The following is a 21,305-nucleotide window of genomic DNA, read 5'->3' on the forward strand; positions in this document are numbered from 1 at the left end:
TGTAAATTGCTCCCTTAACACCAGTCATTATTTTACACACACAAATGCTTTCCTGAAGGACTTTCATTTTTCATAAAGTCAGTGTGAGGTCTAGAAGAAGAAAAATATGATTGGGAGTCTGGAATCCCTAGGTTCTAATCCCAGTCCAAGTATACATACTAGCGAGAAGAATTAACACAGGGCTAGGGTTCTAATCCCAGTTTAGCTACACTACTAAGGTGAAGTCAGAGAGGTTTGGAGGGCAGGACAGGGTTCTGTCCACATCAATCAACTTCCAGGATCCAGGCCTTATTCTGTGATATGGGTAACTCATTTCTCATGGGTGCCTCAGTTGCCACATATGTTAAATGAGGGTGGGGAAGAATGATCAGTTAAGAAAGCTTTGTACATATAACGTGCTAAGGATTTTAAACTTACCTTGTTTTCTGCCTGTAGTATTTAAAATGCTCTCTATGTTTAATTGCCTGAGTGCTCTCTGATAGACACTCACAAATAACATTTTGAAAGCTTTTCCACTGAAACCTATTTTAATTATTTTAGAATTAACAGCTATGCAATGAAAATAATACAATGAAAATTGATTCAGAACCTTTTACTTGCTTTCAGGTTATCATAGGTTTTAAAAAAAGGTTCCAACATACATCAGCCCTCTTGTGACAGCAGCTTGTCACCTTGCCTGAAATGTGAACTGAGCCCAGGCATGACCCTGAAACTTGGCTCAAAATCTTCTCTTTACACAGCAGATATTATTGAGAGAGAGCAATCATAGGGTGCAGTTAACAGTACCGCCTCAGCATTGATTTAAGGGATGCAATGATTTAAAAGCAGGCAAGTGAATGGAAAAGAGAGCTTGGGGATCCCTATTTCATGGAAAGAATAATACACCAGACCTCGCTAAAAAGAATGCTGACGCAAAGAGCATCATGGAGATTCCAGCAAAGACCAGCTATGTTTTAAGACCCCAACTGTTCTTCCATTCATCTCTACTAGAACATAAACTTAACTCTCTTGACAGTTACACATCTGCAGAAGCCCCTGTTAGTTACAAAATCCAGCAGAGGTGTTCGCACCATCTGCAAAATGACCAGATTTGCAGAGCCATTCATCTCAGCTGAAATGTCTGTGCAGAGATTCACTGTTGTAACCTTGGAGCTTTTTCCTTCTGCACAAAAAGACCAATGGTTCATTATATGTCATCACCTATCCAGTCAGGATGTCTGTGGTGAACGTCTCAGTCAAAGTATATCAGTCATGAGGTTTTTCTTTAAAATGGATGTTCTTTGGCAGGAGCAGAGGAATGATTAAAAGAGGGGTCAGCTATATGGATAGTAAGTCTAAAGTCTAACCTATACACTAAGCCACATGCATTAAACATTTAAATCTCTCATAAAACTTGCCCAGGGAAATTTCATGAGAAATACATCAAAATGATCCTTTACTGAGTACTTTAATAAAATCAACTTAGTATGTATGTTTAAAAACTTAGCACAAACACACTAATAAACCAACATGTTGAACTTGAATAAATGTTAAGCTCCTGAGGGTGGGGGGTAGGGGGGACACTATTTTCATGTACAGCACTATTACGTGGATTATTATTTGTAATTCTATTACCAAAAAATAGTTTTTTCACAAGCACTTACACCTGTGTACCCTGTTAATAAAATAATAGTACCTTGCTCTGATATAGCACTTTTCATCAGCAGCTCTCAAAGTGCTTTACAAGCTCTTTCTTAATTTAGTCCTATTACTCCTAGCAATGCCAGATTTTATTATGGCACAAAATAAATTCCCTTCCTGGGCGTTTACATCCTTTGGTATCTGTAGGCTGTTCTCCTTGAACCCTGAATCTTTGCTTAGCTATTCAATGAACATATAACTCTTTCATTTTGTGCTCATAAATTAATCAACATGTTGCTAGTCTTTAGTATTTTTGTGACTCGTATCTAAACTGCAACCATTTGTTAATATCCTTCTGATAATGAGATGCCCGGGACTAAAATGCAATGCTTCGGACTGCACCAGAGCCATAGGGATGTCTACACTTGCACCCTCTTTTGAGAGAGGGATGCAAATGAAGACATTCAAAATTGCAAAAGAAGCCGGGATTTAAATATCCTGAACTTCATTTGCATATTTGCGTTATGGCGCTATTTCAAAATAGCACTATGTCGAAATAACAGACGCTGTTAAGACGTGGTTATTTCAAGAGAAAACCCGTCTCTCGAAATAACCCTTATTCCTCATAGAATGAGGTTTACCGGTTATTTTGAGAGACGCGTCTGTTATTTCAAAATAGCATTATTTCGAAATAGCACCATAACGCGAATATGCAAATGAAGCAAGGGATATTTAAATCCCAGCTTCATTTGCAATTTCGAATGCCTTCGTTTGTATCCCTCTCTTGAAAGAGGACACAAGTACAGGCATACCCATATAGAAAAGAGTCTCTCTGTGCTGATGGATGCCTCCTTGCTCCACAGATGCATCCCAAAATTGCAGTGACCTTTGTTGCTACCCTAAGATATTGCGCTATCAGCTCTAAGTTTCTTTCACCATTGTTGCTTTTTGGATTTCTCCTTCCCATTAAAAACTGGTAAAAAAAAGAGCTTTAAAAAGAGACAAAAATGTTACTCTTATTTGCACCTATTTTCATCCAAAGTAACCCTAATGACTGTTGTGTTCTATGCTGCAAGCAAAGAGCAGAATGTGACTCATGATCATCTTTTTTTTCTTCGATTTCCTAAACTTAGATTTAATAGTATAACATCTTTAAATGTTCTGCATTGTGAAATTTCAGTGAACATTTTTTGTTCATAAAATGTTGCACTTTGATAAATAAATGATAAAAGCATACCTGGGTCGCACTAGAAACCTGCCCATAAGAAAGCAACTGTTTCAGCTTTGGCAGTGGTTATGTTTTATGGATGTTGAAACAAAGGAACTCACCCACATGAACATCATGTAAAAAGAAACCCTTTTGCAGGTTTTGAACAATCCGCCATTTCCCATGTGTTTTATATTATAGCTCAGAATATTAACACTCAGCCACCACACCATATAGGTGACAGTATTGGCCTGAACATTGGGAGATTTTCCACATACTAACAGAAACACCTATGCTAAATAACATAGTGTTAATTAACTGTAAAAATTCACAGTATTTAATAGTCTTCAAAAAGATTTTTATTTCTTCTCTGTATTTGGTGGTCTATTGCTGCTGCGTTCTTTCAAAGGAATTTTCTGTATTAGAAGTTTACTTCCAAGATACCCTGCTTTTCCTCACATCTTTATTTCTGCACTTACACAAAAGACCTTTTATAAAGAAGTCACAGCTGCCTTTAAATTTCCATATACTGTAGAATTTTGCAGGTGAGTAGACAAGTCACCTACAGATTTTGGAAGAAATATAAAAAACTCATATGGAGTTGGGAGGGGAGCTTCTTCCTCTTTTTTTAACAGGATAAAAATCTCTGTAATTTTCTATATTTTATTGTCCTTTCAGCAGGTGCCAACAAGCAGATGGTGTGAACAGGACAAAACAGTGATATAAAGGAAGTGGTGAATCTATATTTAGAATAAGTTCATTACCAAGTGTAACTGTGAAATGGATATACAGTTAGGGATCATTTCTGCATGAAATGGCAAAAGGAGCTGAGCATAACAAAAGATGTATGAAGGGTCTGGTTGTAACACTAGAGTTAAGATTTTATTCGTGTCTTTGAACTCACACTCCTCTCAAAGTTAGGTACTCAGTTAATTTCAATGAACATTTTGTAGCTGCTATTTTGGGGAAATTACTCCAAATGATTCAGTCTGCCACAGCCTGTCTGGTGACTGATGTATCCATTTGCTTCTAAACATTCAACATCACGTTCAAAGATGCTCCATTCCAACTCTGTTGAGGTCTGATCCAAAGCTCATTTAAGACAATGGGAGTCTTTTTGTTGAATTCAATGAGATTCTGATCAGGCTCAAAATGATTAGAAAAATACTGATATCCCAGTAAATCCTGAGAATCAACAAGAGTACCAGTCCGGAAAATGGGAAAATATCTGCCTTTTGTATTGGTAGTGTGAAGATCTCTCAGCGAGTTAGGGAACAGTTTTTTCTTAACAAGCCATTCACTTCATCTTCAGTGATTGCCCAGATTCTTGGTAGCATTATTGAGATTCCAATTTCCTGGCATTATCTTGTTTCCTTCTGAAGAACTATTCCACAGTAGGTTCCCTCCCTTCTTTCCCCACTACCCATGTCCTTTCAGTTTAGCTATTTCATATTTCCTATTCATTACAGGCCTAGACAGAGCACCTCATAAATTTATGGCTGCTGGCACCAAACATCATAAACAAGAGCTCAAGTGGAAATGTTTGAGTAGTAGAGTCTGATTCCAATTTTCTCTGGCCGTAAGCCAAGAACTGGACTGTGCTATAATTTATGAAACACTGCTGTCTCTATATTTTATCATGAATAGAACAAAATGCCTTGTCATCAATACAGAATTGTTTTACACAGTGTGTCTCCAAAGTTTCCATATCCAGCTCAGTATTTTACTGGTCTCTTTCTTTTTTTTTAAGGATTTATTTTTTCCCACCCTTCTCCAAAAAAACCCATCAGCACCTGCCACTCGTGAGATTGCAGCACGTTTATGATGAACGCCGCAAATTCTAGCATGTGCTTAGTCATCTGTTCCTACGTTCTGACAGAAATCAGTTTTGGAAGGGTGTATATTAAGAAAAATAACACAAATGCAAGTTGCTCTGGTTTACAAGCCACAGGCCACTGTGACTTCTGCCTTTCATACCTCAAAAAGAAGGAGCAGGAAAAAAAATCCCTCACTTGCATAGATAGGCATTAGCAGTTAGTTTGTGAAACTCACAGTGTAGGAAGAAAGTGCCTGATATTACTCCCATTGACTTCAAAATCAAGAGATCAAGGCTTTAGTTCACAGTTACTATTAGACAGAACCCCAGTGGAAAACATGTACCTTTTAAGGAACCAAAACAAAACAAAAAGCAAAAAACCAAAACCCCTGCACAACAGCTAAAATTTCTGAATTAATATAACACACATAATAGCTTTGGATTATAGTACTACCTATTCAGGCAGTCCCCGAGTTACGCGGATCCGACTTACGTCAGATCCGCAGTTACGAACGGGGCCCGTCTCCCTGGTCTCCAGCAGACCAGGGAGAGGAAGCAAAGCGGCGGAGCACGCGGGCAGCGGACAGCCCAGACGCGTCTGGGCTGTCCGCTGCCTGCGTGCTCCGCCGCTTTGCTCTGCTTTGCTCCCCGTCTCCCTGGTCTGCAAACCAGGGGGACGGGGAGCAAAGCGGCGGAACACGCGGGCAGCGGACAGCCCAGACGCGTCTGGGCTGTCCGCTGCCCGCGTGCTCCGCCGCTTTGCTTCCTCTCCCTGGTCTGCTGGAGACCAGGGAGACGGGCCCCGTTCGTAACTGCGGATCCAACGTAAGTCGGGGACTGCCTGAATAGGTAGTACTATAATCCAAAGCTATTATGTGTGTTATATTAATTCAGAAATTTTAGCTGTTGTGCAGGGGTTTTGGTTTTTTGCTTTTTGTTTTGTTTTGCCAGAGCAAAGCCTCATAGGTGCGGTACTCCGCCGCCGCTGCTGCTTTGCTCCCGGTGCCTCTGGTCTGCTGGGGACCGTCTCCAGCAGACCAGGGACACCTGGAGCAAAGCCGGGAGGCGGAGGGGTCCCGCGCCTCTGAGGCTTTGCCAGAGCAAAGCCTCAGAGGCGCGGCACCCCGCCACCGCTGCGGCTTTGCTCCCCGTGTCCCTGGTCTGCTGGAGGGGGGGCGCAGCTAGTGGGTCCCCCCCCCACAGCAGACCAGGGAGACGTGGAGCAAAGCTCCGGGCCTGTGGTAGAGCAGGTGGGGCGCTGCCGGTTGGTCCCGCAGCACCGCTCCTTGGCGCTACTGGACCAACCCGGCAGCACCCCAGCTGCTCTGCCCCAGGCGTCCTGATTCAGCCGCTGCTGATCAGTTTCAGCAGCGGCTGAATCAGGACACCTGGGGCAGAGCAGCTGGGGTGCTGCTGGGTTGGTCCAGTAGCGCCGAGGAGCGGCGGCGCTACTGGACCAACCCAGCAGCACCCCAGCTGCTCTGCCCCAGGCATCCCCAAGTCAGCCGCTGCTGAAACTGACCAGTGGCTGACTACAGGAAGCCCCTGCCCCGGGCTTCCTGGAATCAGCCGCTGATCAGTTTCAGCAGCAGCTGACTTGGGGATGCCTGGGGTTCTCAAGTTGAATCTGTATGTAAGTCAGAACTGGCGTCCAGATTCAGCCGCTGTTGAAACTGATCTGGACGCCAGTTCCGACTTACATACAGATTCAACTTAAGAACAAACCTACAGTCCCTATCTTGTACGTAACCCGGGGACTGCCTGTAGTATAAATTTAGGTACATATACACATACGTATATTACTATTTGCTAGAGTAGGTAAAAAATTACCAAATAGACATTTTTAATGAAAAAAATGAAAATTTGATTTATATTTTAAGGATTTATACTAAGCCCTTCAAAGTCCTGCTCTCATGTACAACTCTATGCTCAGTTTTTGCTGACTTCCCCATACTATTTCCAAACCTTCCATTTTACTGCTCTTTTATTGTCAGTTCTGTGTCTTTTATCATGCTGCCCTATATTCCTGGAAGAGAATTCCTCTTCTCTATTTCAGATCCAATTCTTTCAGCAATCCCTATGACCTCTTTCCTTCCAACTCTTATCCTGTATCTTCACTTGTGTTTTGTTCATTTTGTGACGCCTCAGTTACAAACTACTAAGGACAGCAAATGTACCTTAATCTACCTTTGTAAAGTGCTGTATAAATTCACCAGGCTATATAAATAACTTATATAAATAATCAAAAATATTAGAATAAATATTATAATTAAAAGGCCTTACAGAAGTAGGTAGTCTTGTTTTTATCTTTACATCTTCTAATAAAGAAAGTAATCTACATCGTGGAGTTTTGGGGGTTGTTTTTTATGTAGAGAAATTATATTCACATCTATAACATTCGAAGCCCTCCATGTGCTACTTGCCTAATTTATGTCTCTGGCATTTTTCCTCAGTCACAAATTTTGTAAGTAATTTACAAAGAAAGCTGTCTCCTTTTACCCTTATGCAAAAGAAAGACATTTCTGAAAAAAGCTCTTCATGCTTTACTGAATTAGTTACAGAGAACTCTAGGGTCTCAAATGAGAAATACATTTGAGCTTTTAGGCACAAGAGATCCACTATCCAAAAATATAGATTTGTATATGCTGGAGCAGCAGCAGGAAATATATACAATAGTGTCATAAAGATAGATTTGGTTAAAACATGTCTGCTCTTGCTCTAATATATGGCAATGGCTCTCTGAACAATATAAACTTACAGAAATTGAAAAACTAGAAAGAAAGCATGAAAGCCATGAAGCAGATTCAGAAAATCATGCTGTTTCCTGAAAGTTCACAGATATAGTCTGTTCACAGATATCATCGCCCCCTCCTCCCAATCAAATAGCAACTTGATCAACATAGATCAAAGAGTTATTTATCCACATCTACTCATTTCAAAGATCAACAATTATGTGAAGTATCTCAGTGCAAGAAGTTGAAATAATCAAATGACTAAAAGTTAGGGACATGCTGAGTCATAAGTGATATATGTTTATGGATCCCATGGGATCCACCCTAAAAGCTCATCTGGAACTCTACTTAGGGTCAGAAAAGGAAACTGCCTCACACGAGTTAGGAGCATATAGCTAGAAAATTTTGGCCCTGACCTTCAGAGGTATGACTAGAGAATTTACAGCCCCATAGAACAACCTGCATACAACTTTTTTATTACCTGTTAATTATGAATTTTGACCTCCCTTTCTCTCTTCATAATTATCTTACAGATGCCCCTAGTGATAAATCACAAAAGTAAGGCTACGTCTAGATTGGCATGATTTTCCGCAAATGCTTTTAACGGAAAAGTTTTCCGTTAAAAGCATTGCGGAAAAGAGCGTCTAGATTGGCACAGACGCTTTTCCGCAAAAGCACTTTTTGCGGAAAAGTGTCCGTGCCTATCTAGATGCGCTTTTCCGCAAAAAAGCCCCGATCGCCATTTTCGCGATCAGGGTTTTTTTGCGCAAAACAAATCTGAGGTGTCTACACTGGCCCTTTTGTGCAAAAGCTTTGCGCAAGAGGACTTTTGCCCGAACAGGAGCAGCATAGTATTTCCGCAAGAAGCAGTGTTCACTTGCTTTTGCGGAAAAACTTGCCAGACTAGACACAGCCCCTATGCCTGAAACAAATTAAAAGGGGAGCATCATTGGAGTGCTCTAATGAATTTTTAAAAACCACCTGATAACTGGAGGATGAATCGTGTCAGACAGTCGCAGTACATAGAAACAGTGTCTTCAAAACTGACTTGATTTCCCCAAAACATTAAGTTTTTATTAACTCGTCATTTTCAAAGGGAAAAAAATACATCTCTATCTACTATATATTTGAGAGAGTTTGTGCATCTGTCCATCTGTCTTTGATTCTGTTTGTTCGTGAACTCCTAAACACTAAGATCGAGGATCACCAAATTTGGTATGCAAGCTTCCTCTTATCATAGCTTAAAATAAGGTACAGGTCTGGTTGTGTCAGGACAATGGGTTGTGCCTAGAATTCTCATAAAATGGAAAGGGAGGTTTCTGGTAGATGGGACAGTTATACTATAAAATTACCACAGGAGCAGAAAGGGGCCAGAGATGGGGACCAGGGCAGCTATAACCTCATTGGGCCAGCAGGGGACAGAGGCAGAGAATGGGACAGCTTTCCGCTATACATTTCAGAAAGTTTGTTTGTTTGTGTGTCTGTCTGTCCCCCAGCCAGGGAACATACACCCCTCTCCCAGCTGTGTCCGCTGTAGCTGCAGCAGCCATAGAGAGACACTTCTCACCTGGCCCCAAGCTGCTGCAGTGAGAGGGCTAAGGTTATCCTCTCTCCCCAGGGTAGCCTGCACACTGAATCCCTCATTCCCATCCCCATCCCAGAGCAATGATTTAAATGAAGAGATACAAAGCTTGAGTTAAGGACCCAAGCAACACCGGGTAAATCTTCTAGTAAGACATATTGGGGTCCTTCCTTAAAGGCGACACTTGCATTCAGCTTCTGAATCCCTCCAAAAGCTTTTAGAAGATAACATTTTACAATAAGCGGCTTCCCATAATGTGCACCTGTCTCGAGAAAATGTTTGGCTCTTGTAATGGAAGATGCTGACAAAGATATTCTAAGAATATAATCTTGTATGGCCTAATCCTACAAACATAACTCATATGGAGTAACATTTACTTAGGTGAGTTCCACTGCAGTCATATATGGAAAAGTATTTGCACAAGAGAGTGTCTACACTGGCATGTGCTTTTGCGCAAAAGCATCCGTGCCAGTGTAGACGCTCTCTTGCGCAAGAAATCTCCGATGGCCATTTTAGCTCTACACTGGACTCTTGCGCAAGAATACTTGTACAAGAGGGCTTATCCCTGAGTGGGAGCATCAGAGTATTTGCGCAAGAAGCACTGATTTTGTACTTTACAACGTCAGTGTTCTTGCGCAAATACTCGTGGCCAGTGTAGACAGGCGGCAAGATTTTGCCAATGTAGACACATCCATACTGAATAGTATTTATTCAATTCAAGTAGAATTAACTGACACTACACGTCCTACTGCAATAAATGGAACTCTTGTGAGACGAAATGCTGCGAAGTTTGAGTAAGGATTGTAACATCAGCAGTCTTATGCACAGAAATAATCTAAGGTCTGATACTAAGCCATAAATGGCAAAGTCAGTGACTTCTTTATTGCAAGTTAGCTTCCATTAATGATGTCCCCAGCTGCTCGAGATGTCAGACCTCATCTGAAGATAATAGCCCCTGGGTTTTTTTTCAGCCATTAAAAAAAAAAGAGAGAATTTCTCAATGCTGAGAATATAGTGTGATAAATTACCCACTAATAGCCCAGAACTCTGTTTCCAGGAAGCCAGTTTAAAGGAAAATTCCTGACTTTCTGGGTCTAAAGCCAGAGGTGCCATGGCTCTGAAGTGAAGAAATGAAAGCAGCACTGTCTCCAGGTGCACTAGTGTTGTACCTCATTTCATCTGGTAGGGAAACTGGTTAAAATCTTTGGTTGCCTTCCAAAACTTTTCTGGCAGTTAGCATCCTGTATGAAAAATTTATAAACCACAAAAGGCCTTTTCTTACAAAAAAAAAAGTTAATGCAGGATGGATAGCCTGTAGAGACTTAAAAAGGACTGTCATCAGAAGTGGTTATATGGAAAATGGAATGTAAGAAACTCCTTTCACTCCCTCAGAACACTCTAAAAACACAGTGAATGTGATTTCAGTGAGATGGGAAACTGCATACATGAAAGTTTCATTAAAACAGCTGTGGAGAAGAGTTCCAAAACTGCCACTTAGCCTTTTGGGATTTTGCCACTTTCACAAAGGAACCTAGCAACTCTTCTAAAAGAAATATATTGATGAATATCAATATTGAGTTTTTTCATTCATTTTCAAAATGTCTCCACTCTCCAGTCCATAACTGGGCAGCCAAGGTCAGATTTTATGGACATTGTGTGATGACCTTTAACACCACAGGCAGTCAAAACATGTGAGGGAGAGACAGAGGTAGGCAGAACCTCAGTCTATTTCAGGCTATCAATCTGTCTCCAGCTGGCTTTATAAAACAGTTAATTTTGCACACACTGGAAACTCCTCCAGTATCTTCTATAGCTGTGAAAATACTATAGAAAAAGAATACCTATGCTATGCCACTAGAGGAAACTAGTGCTCTTCTACTAAACTCTGTATTAGTTTTTTTTTCATTTGGAATAGAACCTTCTCTGCTTGTTGCAGAATTCATGGCTATAGGGATGAGGATGCAGGGTGAAGCTAATAAAAAAGCAATTATCTGGTGTTAATTAAAATAGTTCTTTACCATGAGGGTATGTCTACTCAGCAACATTAAATTGAAATAACTAATGTTATTTCGAAATAACTTAGTCCGCATCTACACAGCAGGCAGTTCTTTCAAAATAATGTCAAAATACTGTCAAGCTGGAGGACTTCTTATTCTGACTCCTGTAGCCCTCATTGTATGAAGAATAAGGGAATTTGGAGGAAGAGTGCTCTATTTTGAAATAAATGCTGTGTAGACATTCTCAATTTCGAAATAAGCTACGCAATTGACAATTTGTGTAGCTTATTTTGAGTTAAGCCCTGCTGTGTTGATGCTCCCTGAATGTGTTTGCCTATGTAGTCATATCATATTAATGCACTGTGGTGATTCACCCACATTTCAATTTTTGTGTGTTGGACCACAAATGGGGATGCATTAATCCTGTTTGTATACAAGTGGCTTGTTAAGTTACAGAAAGGAGCAATAGTGATACAAATACCTTTATATCCATATTTCTGCAACCACAGAAGAGGGTTGCACCAACTTAACCAAATAATTTTTTCTAACAACTTGATTAAATCAATGCAAAACAGTGTGTGCTGCCTAATTACCATATCTCACCACTTCTTTATGTAGAAATCTAGTGCCAAGGAACTGCAAGACATAGCACATTCGCATGTAACATAGAGATGGCTCTACCAAATTAATGTCCATAAAAAACACACCACGGACCATGAAATCTGGTTGTTTGCTTGCTTTTGCCTATATTATACTGATTTCATAGGGGAGACCTACATTTCTCAAATTGGGTGTCATCACCCAAAAGGGAGCTGCAGGGTATCACAAGGTTATTTTAGGAGGGAGGGCTGCAGTATTGCCACCCTTAGTTCTACATTGCCTTTAGAGCTGGACAGCCAGAGAACAGCAGCTGTTGGCCAGACACCCAGCACTGCAGGCAGTGCCCTGCCCTCAGCAATGCAGAAGTAAGAATGGGAATACCATGCCATGTCACCTTTACTTCTGCACTGCAGCAATCAGAGCTGGGCGGCTGGAGAGTAGTGGCTGCTCACTAAGGGCACAGCTCTTCAAGTTGGTATATATTTGTTATTTTAATAAAGCATAACCTGTCTCTGAAGGAGTAGATTTATTCAGTGGGAAGAGAAGAGGTTTGCACTGCATTATAATGTCCTCAAATGCAGGATTTTACATCAAATATTTGAATGTGTTTGTGTTCCCTTTTATTTGTTTTTTTCTCTCTGTCATTACAGGTACTTGGTTCTGGTCAATTCCAAATAATGGTATTTATGGGAGTGAGGTAGGGGCTTGCAGAAGCCCTCTTTCTCAATTGTATGCTCAAATATATTCTTACTTGGTTGGACTTTGGGGTGGTACTTTGGGACAGAAACTCCATTTACATTTGCTTCTCCTTTAGTCCCTGTTATCTTTCATACAGTGCATCCCATCAACACAAGATGATGGTACTTAATAATTTGTCAAGTTTGAGACGCATCACAACAAGACTGCAAATGTTATCTACCCCAAAAAGCCCCACTTCAAGGACACATGGGAAATGACCAATGTCACCAGCTTCCTTTAGAATAATCAAAACTAGTGGCGTTTCTTGAATTCCTAATGGAGACTCTGAGCTAACTTGTGAGGTCCTGGAGAAGACCTGCTGTGTTCAACAACTTGGAACAATATTGTAGTACAGGCAGTCCCCGGGTTACGTACAAGATAGGGACTGTAGGTTTGTTCTTAAGTTGAATTTGTATGTAAGTCGGAACTGGTACATATTGTAGGGGAAACTCTAGCCAAACATTTCTCCAGAGCTCAGTTTTATTCTCCCACACCTCACTTCCCTCAGTCCATTATTCTCAAGCTGAGGTGTCTGCTGAGAAAAGCCGCTCTGCGTCTCCTTGGTCTGCTGCGGGGGGGCGCTAGCTTCGCGTCTCCCTGGTCTGCTGGGGGGAAGCAGCTAGTGCAGGGTTGCCTCACCCCGATGTAAGTCGGATCCATGTAATCCGGGGACTGCCTGTACTTCAATTGGTCTGAGAAAAATGGGAGGAAAATGTCCTGTTGCTACTCCATGTCATTTAAGGTTGCTTGTCCTCCTGAGAGCATCTTTGAGTTAATAAAGGTTCCTAGTAAAACCACTTCTGCTATTTCATTCTGGGGGCCTAACAGTCAAGTAAATGAGGAATCAGGGAAGTGGCAGGGAAGGAAATGGCAGTGGTTAGTTAAAAGAGCTTTAGCAAAAAAATATTTGGTGCGATGTTCAAAAGCACATAACTGATTCCAGGGTGCAGGTTGTTTTTGAAATCCCACCTCTTAGCATTCATTATGCCAGATTAATTATTTATAACAACTAGTTAGAGGAAGGGGTGTACAGTGCTCAAATTAGTGAGATTGCTAGATTACACATGGAAGGCAAGATTTAAATGCAAATCTTAAGGAATCTACTTTCTGATAACTTTCAACATTACCATCAACTTAAGTTACCCTAGAAGAAGCTGGTATCTAAACAGTCACACATTCATAATTCCCAAATTATATCATAATTATTTTCTCCGAATAATTTGTATTTTGGAACTAATAGTGGATTCTGTTCCCCACATCTTAAAGTGTTTTGTAAGCCTGATTTCCTGCCAAGCTAAATCAAGTTTCAGAGTAGCAATTTCTCTGCTTCCTTTAAAACAGTGGTGGGGAGCCTTTTTTTAGGATCAGGGACTACTGACCTACAGAAAAATCAGTTGGGGGCCACATACAAGTGAGAAACAAACAAAAAAAACACCCAAGCCCTCACTGTCATGGCCCCGACTAAGAAGGAGAAAAACACTCCCCACATTCCTCTCGCACACCAGAGCCTAGAGGAGCCCAGGCTAGCAGATTTTGTGTTTTCCACGCCATAAGGAAATGGCAGGGGAGGGGGGCTGGAGAGCCAGCACAGGCTCCCCAATGCTGGGGATGCAGGCAAGCCTCCGGGGCTGGATCCAGGCAAACCAGGGGCCACAATTGGCCCCCAAGCCTTAGAATCCCCACCCCTACTTAAAACACCTTAGACTAGAATGGTAAGAACTTGGGTGCTTCAAGTTAGACAACAAAATAAATATTTAGGCTCCTAAATAAAAATGATCTGATTTTCAGAGGTGAGGTCCTATGTAATACAATGGCAGCATTTCTTCAGGCATGGAAAGAAAAATATAAACTCTCCACATTCTGTATATCTTATTTTAATTAATAGTAAAGTACCTATTTGCCTGCTTCAAATACATAAAGTACCAACATTTTTCAGTCAATGCAAAACAGTGCACACACTGTCCAATATGAATTGTATTAGCAGACTAAATCTTAAAAAATAGTGACACTTTCCATTATAAAACTCTCTTTTCAGTCACCTGTAACTTTACCAGAACGTTAAATGTTCAGTTTGAAGTCCCCCTTACTGGCTATCTGCCTCTGATTGAAGTTTCAACTAAAAAGGCTCATTCATTTCTGATAAAAAGTCTTGATAAAAATGCGTTCTTAACAAAAATTCTTACCAAGGTATCATTGAGATGCTCTAGCATCTCTGTGATATGGAGCAAGAACTTAGAATGTGGAGGGGTATCACTGTTATGCCATTTTCATAAGAAAAATCATGTACATTTGGGCAAGTTACAAGCCTCTGAAAATCAGTTTCCATATGCCCAGGGCACTTGTTACAGTTCAGCAGATAAATTTTTGAATATTCCATCAGCACAGAGCATGCTCCATCCCAGGACAACAGGCTGTGCAGGACTTTTTCCACAATTTGCTCTTCTCAATTGTCAGGGATAGCTGTGGCACCAGGCACAAAAGAACAGAAGACTGTCTCTTCTTCTTCTTTGTTTTTTATTATGATGCCTACGCACCCTGGGAGAAGGAGGAAACAGCGTGCCTGGAATGCAGAGGATTGAGGAATTGGTTTGAGGGATGTGCATTAAAGAAGGCATTGGGCCACACAGTGAATGGTGAGGATGCTGTGGAAAAATATATTATCACTAAATTAATGTCTGTCTCATTATTATAAGCAAAAAGAGGTGATTTAATTGCACAGGCAATTTTAATTCTGGCACAGGCAACCTTAGTTCTGGCATTTCCTAACTTTTGAGGACTTGGCAACCTTCATTTCTAATGTAGGTTTTTGTGTGTCATTTATTATTTAATTGCTACATTTGTGTTTTGCATGAAAAGGAGACTTTTTTTATGATGTGCATGGTAGTGAAACAATTTCTCAAGACGGTGTTTAGGGCATCAACCAGATGTGTTTTCAAATGGAATACCTGCTTCACATATACAAGTCAAATCTAGTCAGCATAAAACCTTTTTATTAAAGCATACATTGATATTCATTGCAACTGGAAGAGCAGTTAAGATAAAATTGTTTGAGGGGGCAACTGTATATATGAAATTTAACAATCAAGTCAGGAGAGTAACAGGAAGAAATTAACTATATTGGTATGTTTTTACTTAAGAACAGTTATGTCAATGCACAGTAGTTTACAGAAACCATGCTTCAGATAAGATCTTTTGAAAAATCGCCCCATTGTCGAAAAAACCCATGTCTAAACTGCGGTTTCACTTTCAACATGGCGCTTGTTCGAAACAGCGCCATGACGTGATTTTGCAGATGAAGCGTGGGATATTTAAATCCCCACTTCATTTGCACTTTAAAAGTGCTTCAGTTACATCCCTCTGCCAACAAAGGGCTGTAGTTTAGATGTAGGCTGAGTTAGGGATACAGTCATATATACATAAAAAGAAATAGAAGTCCACGAGTGGTGGCTCCTGGTTAAGCCACTGGGAAGAAAAACTGGGGCACCACAAAGCCCTTCCTTAAGATATGATGGAGAGATGTAACTATGCCATGCAGCAGGTAATATCTGCTATATTTTGCAATGCAGGTCTTGGACCTCCTCCTTCAGTAAAGCATTCGGTCATGTTCAAATGCATGTATTTATTTCCAAATATTTTTAATTTGAATTATTTTAATTTTTTCTACTGTGCCCTATATTTTGTATTTGTTTAAGAGAACTGACATTTACTGTGGAGATTAATGAACCTGAAAACTCTCTAAACAGAACAGAGGCTGAGTTAGGAGTGAAGCAGCAAGAGCAAAATGAGTTGGGATTCCACTTCCTAAAAGTGCTCTGAGGCAGTTGTTGGCGGAGGTGAATTTGAGCACAGGATAAGCTCAATGACCTGAAAAGCACAAAGCTTGTTTACAGTCCCAAGAATGAAGGTATTGTTTCTGATACATTATTATGCAGGATGCACATAAATGTACCAATATTTAACCTACACAGCATTTCACAGCAGCAAAAAATGTCCTTCTTTTTGCCAAGCTGAAATCAAAACTTTGTCCCAGCTAGAAGTAACTTCTTGAAAGCATTCACAGAAGCATAAGCCTGAATACAAGCAATGAAGTACACCTAACTATACAAATCGGTCTCAGACAAAGCACAAGGAAAACAGATTTGGTTTATTCCTTCATGTTGCAGGGATGAAATCTGCATATTTTCTCCTCTCCCCTTTTTTAATTGTGGAAATATTTAATAAGAGGAAGAAGCAAGTCTTACTAGAGTCCCGATACTGTCTACATACTGCCTATTAACCTGAGGGTTCTGTCTATAAACCAGTGTTTCTTAAACTTTTTAAGACCAAGGACCACCAAACAATTTTTTTTAGGAGGAACACCAAGGATTTTTTGTTGAGCAAGAAAGAAAGGGGAGGGGGCCATGAAAAAATTATTGACCAAAAAAAAAAAAAAAAAGGATCGGGGAGAAAGTTATTGAGGGAAAAAGAAAGGTTGCCTTTAAGGGCGGCCATTTTTATCTCTGTTGTTCTCTGCAGCACACCTCCGACTGCCTCACGGCAAACTGGTGTACCGCAGAACACAATTTAAGAAACATGGCTATAAACAGTACTACATAATGGTTCCATATTACTATTGCCTATACCCGACAGCTATTGATCCCATGGAACTAAGGAAAAGCCTTCTCAATTTTCTCTTTCAGATAAAAATGTGAGATCACCATTCTTGCTCAGAATTTCAAAATGATACATATAGTAGGACCAAATATATGCAAAGTGAAAATACAATGTACTGTAAACTTCCGATAATCTGGCACCTTTAGGCCCAGGGGGTGCCGGATTTTCAGATGTGCCGGACTATTGGAAGGGGGGGCTATGAGGGGCCTGGGGTGGAGTGGGGGGGATGTGCCCCTCGGCGCTGCGGGACCAACCCGGCAGCACCCCAGCTGCTCTGCCCCAGGCATCCCCAGTCATCCACTGCTGAAACTGATCAGCGGCTGACTCGGGGAAGCCAGGGGCAAAGCTGCTCTGCCCCTGGCTTCCCGAGTCAGCCACTGGTCAGTTTCAGCAGCAGCTGAATCAGGGAAGCCGGGGGCAGAGCAGCTCCAATTGTCCGGCTGCCCGGAGCACTTCCAGGTTCCAGATGGTGCCGGACCATTGGATGCCGGACCACTGGAGTTTTACTGTAGTAGGAAAAGTGCCATATGCTCTGGCAAATAGGCCAAGTCTATTAGGAAGACTGTCTGGTCTCATGGTTAAACCAGGCACTGATATTCAGGAGATGCAGGTGCTACCCTAACCTAGCTTTGCCACAGACTACATGAGTAACCTTGGCAAATTACTTAAACTGCCCATGCTTCAGTTACCTGATTTATGTTAAAATTAAACAAACAAATTGGGGTGTACGAATGCTCATCTTTGTAAAGCAGATTGAGATGCTCTGATAAAAGGTGCTGTTCTTTGCATTCCTTACTAAAACCCTACGTTAAAAGAATGTTAAGATTACGAAGCCAAGTTTTCAAGTCAGGACAATTCAGATTTAAGCTTTCTTAATTCTGCTCTCTAATGAATTTAAATTATGACTTAAGCATCTAAGTCCCATTTTCAAAAGGGACTAATCAATGAGATTTAGGCTCCTAAGTCATTTAGAATCTGTTTTGTAAAGCTATTTGTATTCTTAAAATGCAGATACATGCCTCAAGTGACTATGGGCTTATCTCCCATCAGAATTATTGTACTTAGCACGGTGGTATCTAAGTACCTCACAAATGTTAATTATTTTTCTTTACCACTAATTTTGTGAGGCAGGGGTATGTTATTACTAATAGGGAACTAAGGCACAGAAACTGAGGCTGAAATTTTCAAAATAGTCCATTAAGTCTGGATGTCTCTACAACTGGCTGACTAATTTGTGGCACAAATAGAAAACTCACCATTTGTGGACAATTCTGGTCAAGTTCACCCAAATAATTTGACTAACATAACATAGGAAGTCTGTGGCTAAGCAGGAGGAGGACTATTTCTCCCAATTCCCAATTAAATTCCTTAATTACAAGACCATCCTTTCTGTTCCTGCAATCCCCTACCTCACACACTACACATTTGCCAGCTTCTGCAACACAGGAGATGAGAGTCCTACAATCAAGAGCTTCATTAACTGCATGATTCTGTCTCTTTCATCAGCCATCTTGTGCACTGATGGGATTGTGTGGGGGAAAAACAGTATGTGCTTGTGTACATTGGATGAGAATCCAAATGTATATGTTAATATCTCTGTCATAATGTATTCAGTAGTGCTTGGACTTTGAGCAGAATGTCACCTATGACATCCATGGAAAGGAGCCAGGTTGTGTTGCCTGAGGACTGCCACCCACCCACACACTTCTGTGGCCAGTGAAAAGGGCTCTGGGGCTACGGCCCCATCCACTCCTTTCCCTATCCCATCTAGAAAATGTATTGCTGTTACTGGCACTTGCACCAATCAATCCTCTGACTTGGGAGTGTAACAGACTGATTAGAACTAGCCTATGTAGGTTTCTTGCTCCTTTTCCCTGATTGTGCATCAACACAAGGTGAGCCACAATCTATCCCTGTATTTGCATAGTGCAAACAAGTAACAGAAAAGCAGCATCAATCATCTGATCACATTGAACACTGGTTGTTGTTTTTTGTCGCATATGCTTAGCACACACCTCTCCTCCCTGCAAAATATACAACTAAAATTTCAAAAACAGTAGGAAGAAGAAAGACTCCTAATGTGCAATTATCAGAGGGGTAACCATGTTAGTCTGAATCTGCATAAACAATGAGAAGTCCTGTGGCACCTTATAGACTAACAGATTTGTTAGTCTATAAGGTGCCAGCGGGCTTCTCATTGTTGAATGTGCAATGTGAACTGGTAAACATAGCTGCAGGACCCTGGTTTTTTGCATTTTCTTGTGTTTTTCCACTCTAAATTATTAATTTTTTACAAGATGTGATATATAAAACAAGTAAATTTGAGGTTGCTTCATATGTTTGTTGCACTGATGTTAATGAAAGACCCATTTTAGATGCCTAGGTGTCCAGTGACTCTACTCTTGGGATTGGGAAACATGAGAAGAGCAGCGTCTTGTTATGAAACAGACTCTCCTCTTACCTCAGAGGCCCTCTTCTCCCTTCCCTGACCTATCCCCATCTGCTCTCTTCTTCTATTTGTAGCACTAAAATAATATTACTTGGTCTAATTTAACCACAAGTTGTTGGACTCAGTGTAGGAATCATGGGTGAAATTCTATAGCCTGTGTAATAAAGAAGGTCAGAATAGATGATCATAACAGTCTGTTCTGGAGAAAGATTATAACTTTTTTTCACTTTACAAAATGTAACAGCTCTTTGGCTTCACAGATAGAAATCCTGCAATTTTACTCCTTGTTTGGCAGGAAAAGCAGCAGAGAGATAAGCCCCATTGACACTACTGCCAGGTTCTCTTCTTATTCACCAGCCTTTAGTGAACATAAGAATGGTCAGACTCAGACCCACTGTTCCCTGTAAACTGAGCACTTAAGCGGCTACCTAGGAGAGATACAAGTGCTGCCCAGTTGATTAGCAGAGTGTTCACAGCTGGCAGCATGTGTTTCTACTGATGGTATACATCCACACATGCCTTAGTGCACATAACAAAATTTATTCTGCACGTAGATAGAAAATGTTAGAGGGAACATTGGTCAAATTGATATATCTGCTGCCTATTAAATCTACCCCTACGTTTTGTGTTATGTGAGGTGGTAAATAACACTTCCCTATTCATTTTCTGCACACCATTTGAGATTTTATAGAACTCCAGCATATCCCTTCCGCTCTTAGCTGTCTCTTTTCTAAGATGAACACTCCCAGTCTTTTAAATTTATTTTCATATATAAGCTGTTTCATACCCTTACTCATCCTCATTGCCCTTTTCTGAACTTATTCCAATTCTAATATATCAGTGGTCCCCAACGTGGTGCCCGCCGGTGCCATGGTACCCGCTGGGGCTTTTATGTGCGCCCGCCAAATGATCTGGGCTGGCCCTGGCCGCGGTGCGCGACGCATGCGTGGTGCCGGCCCCGGGCGCGTGGCCCTTGGGCAGGCCCGCCCCTGGGTGTGTGGCACATGCGCAGTACTAGTCCCAGGCGCACGGCTCATGTGGTGCCGGCCCCGGGCGTGCAGCACATGCGCGGCCCCGCCCCCGGACGCCTGGCGCATGAGCAGCCCCGCCCCCGGGTGCCCGACAGCCCCGAAAGGTTGGGGACCATTGTAATATATCTTTTTAGGAATGGGGCAACCAGAACTTCATCTCATATTCAAAGTGCGGGTGTATCATGGATTTATGTAGGGGCATAATCATATATTCTATTTTATATTTTATCACTTTCCTAATGGTTCCTGACATCATAAGTATATTTTAATTGCTGCTGCACATTGAGCATAACTGATTTAAGCAGGAGGAAAATCAGGCATTAGTTTTGTAAACTCTTTTATGGTCCATATCTAAAATGATTATAGAAGTCATGTGTTCAGACCTATGCTAAAGTGTCTGCAACACAGGGTTTAAATTGAAGACTTCAACATGGTTTAAAATTCAGATGAGATTGGGTTGCAGTACAGTGTTAGACCTTTAGGGTTTTAGGCCAGGGCCGGAGAGGGGATCTGGCCCAGAGTTTTAGGGGGGCTGGGGCCATGCAGGCCTCCCCCGCTGGTGCTCCCTGGGCTCTGACTAGAGATGGGAGGGAGGAAAAGGAGGGACCACAAAAGTCTCCCTGACAGATGCTCCTTGGACCTGGCCCAGAGACTGGGGGGAAAAGGGGAGCCACGCAGGCCTCCTGCACCAACATTCTCTGGACTAGGCTCACCCAAGGGCCTTCGCCAGCACTCCCCACGCTAGGCTGTCCAGCTGTGGCCACGCTGGGCAACCTGGTGGTACTGGTGAGGGTGGGCTGCCAGTAGGTCCTGTGGGAGTGGGGAACTGGGGCTATGCTGCCCAGCCTAGGTGGTGCTCCTGTGGGGGTACGGCAGTGGG

The 21,305-nt window shown here is 41.6% G+C and overlaps 1 protein-coding gene across 2 annotated transcripts in view; it reads right to left on the bottom strand.

Moving 5' to 3' along the window:
- Positions 1–21,305, bottom strand: part of MYLK4 (myosin light chain kinase family member 4) — a 137,669-nt gene that overhangs the window by 50,762 nt on the left and 65,602 nt on the right. The window lies entirely within an intron of this gene.

This window comes from Pelodiscus sinensis, chromosome 2 (genome assembly GCF_052426305.1).
Source record: "Pelodiscus sinensis isolate ZL-2025 chromosome 2, ASM5242630v1, whole genome shotgun sequence".
In the NCBI taxonomy this organism is placed as follows: domain Eukaryota; kingdom Metazoa; phylum Chordata; order Testudines; family Trionychidae; genus Pelodiscus; species Pelodiscus sinensis.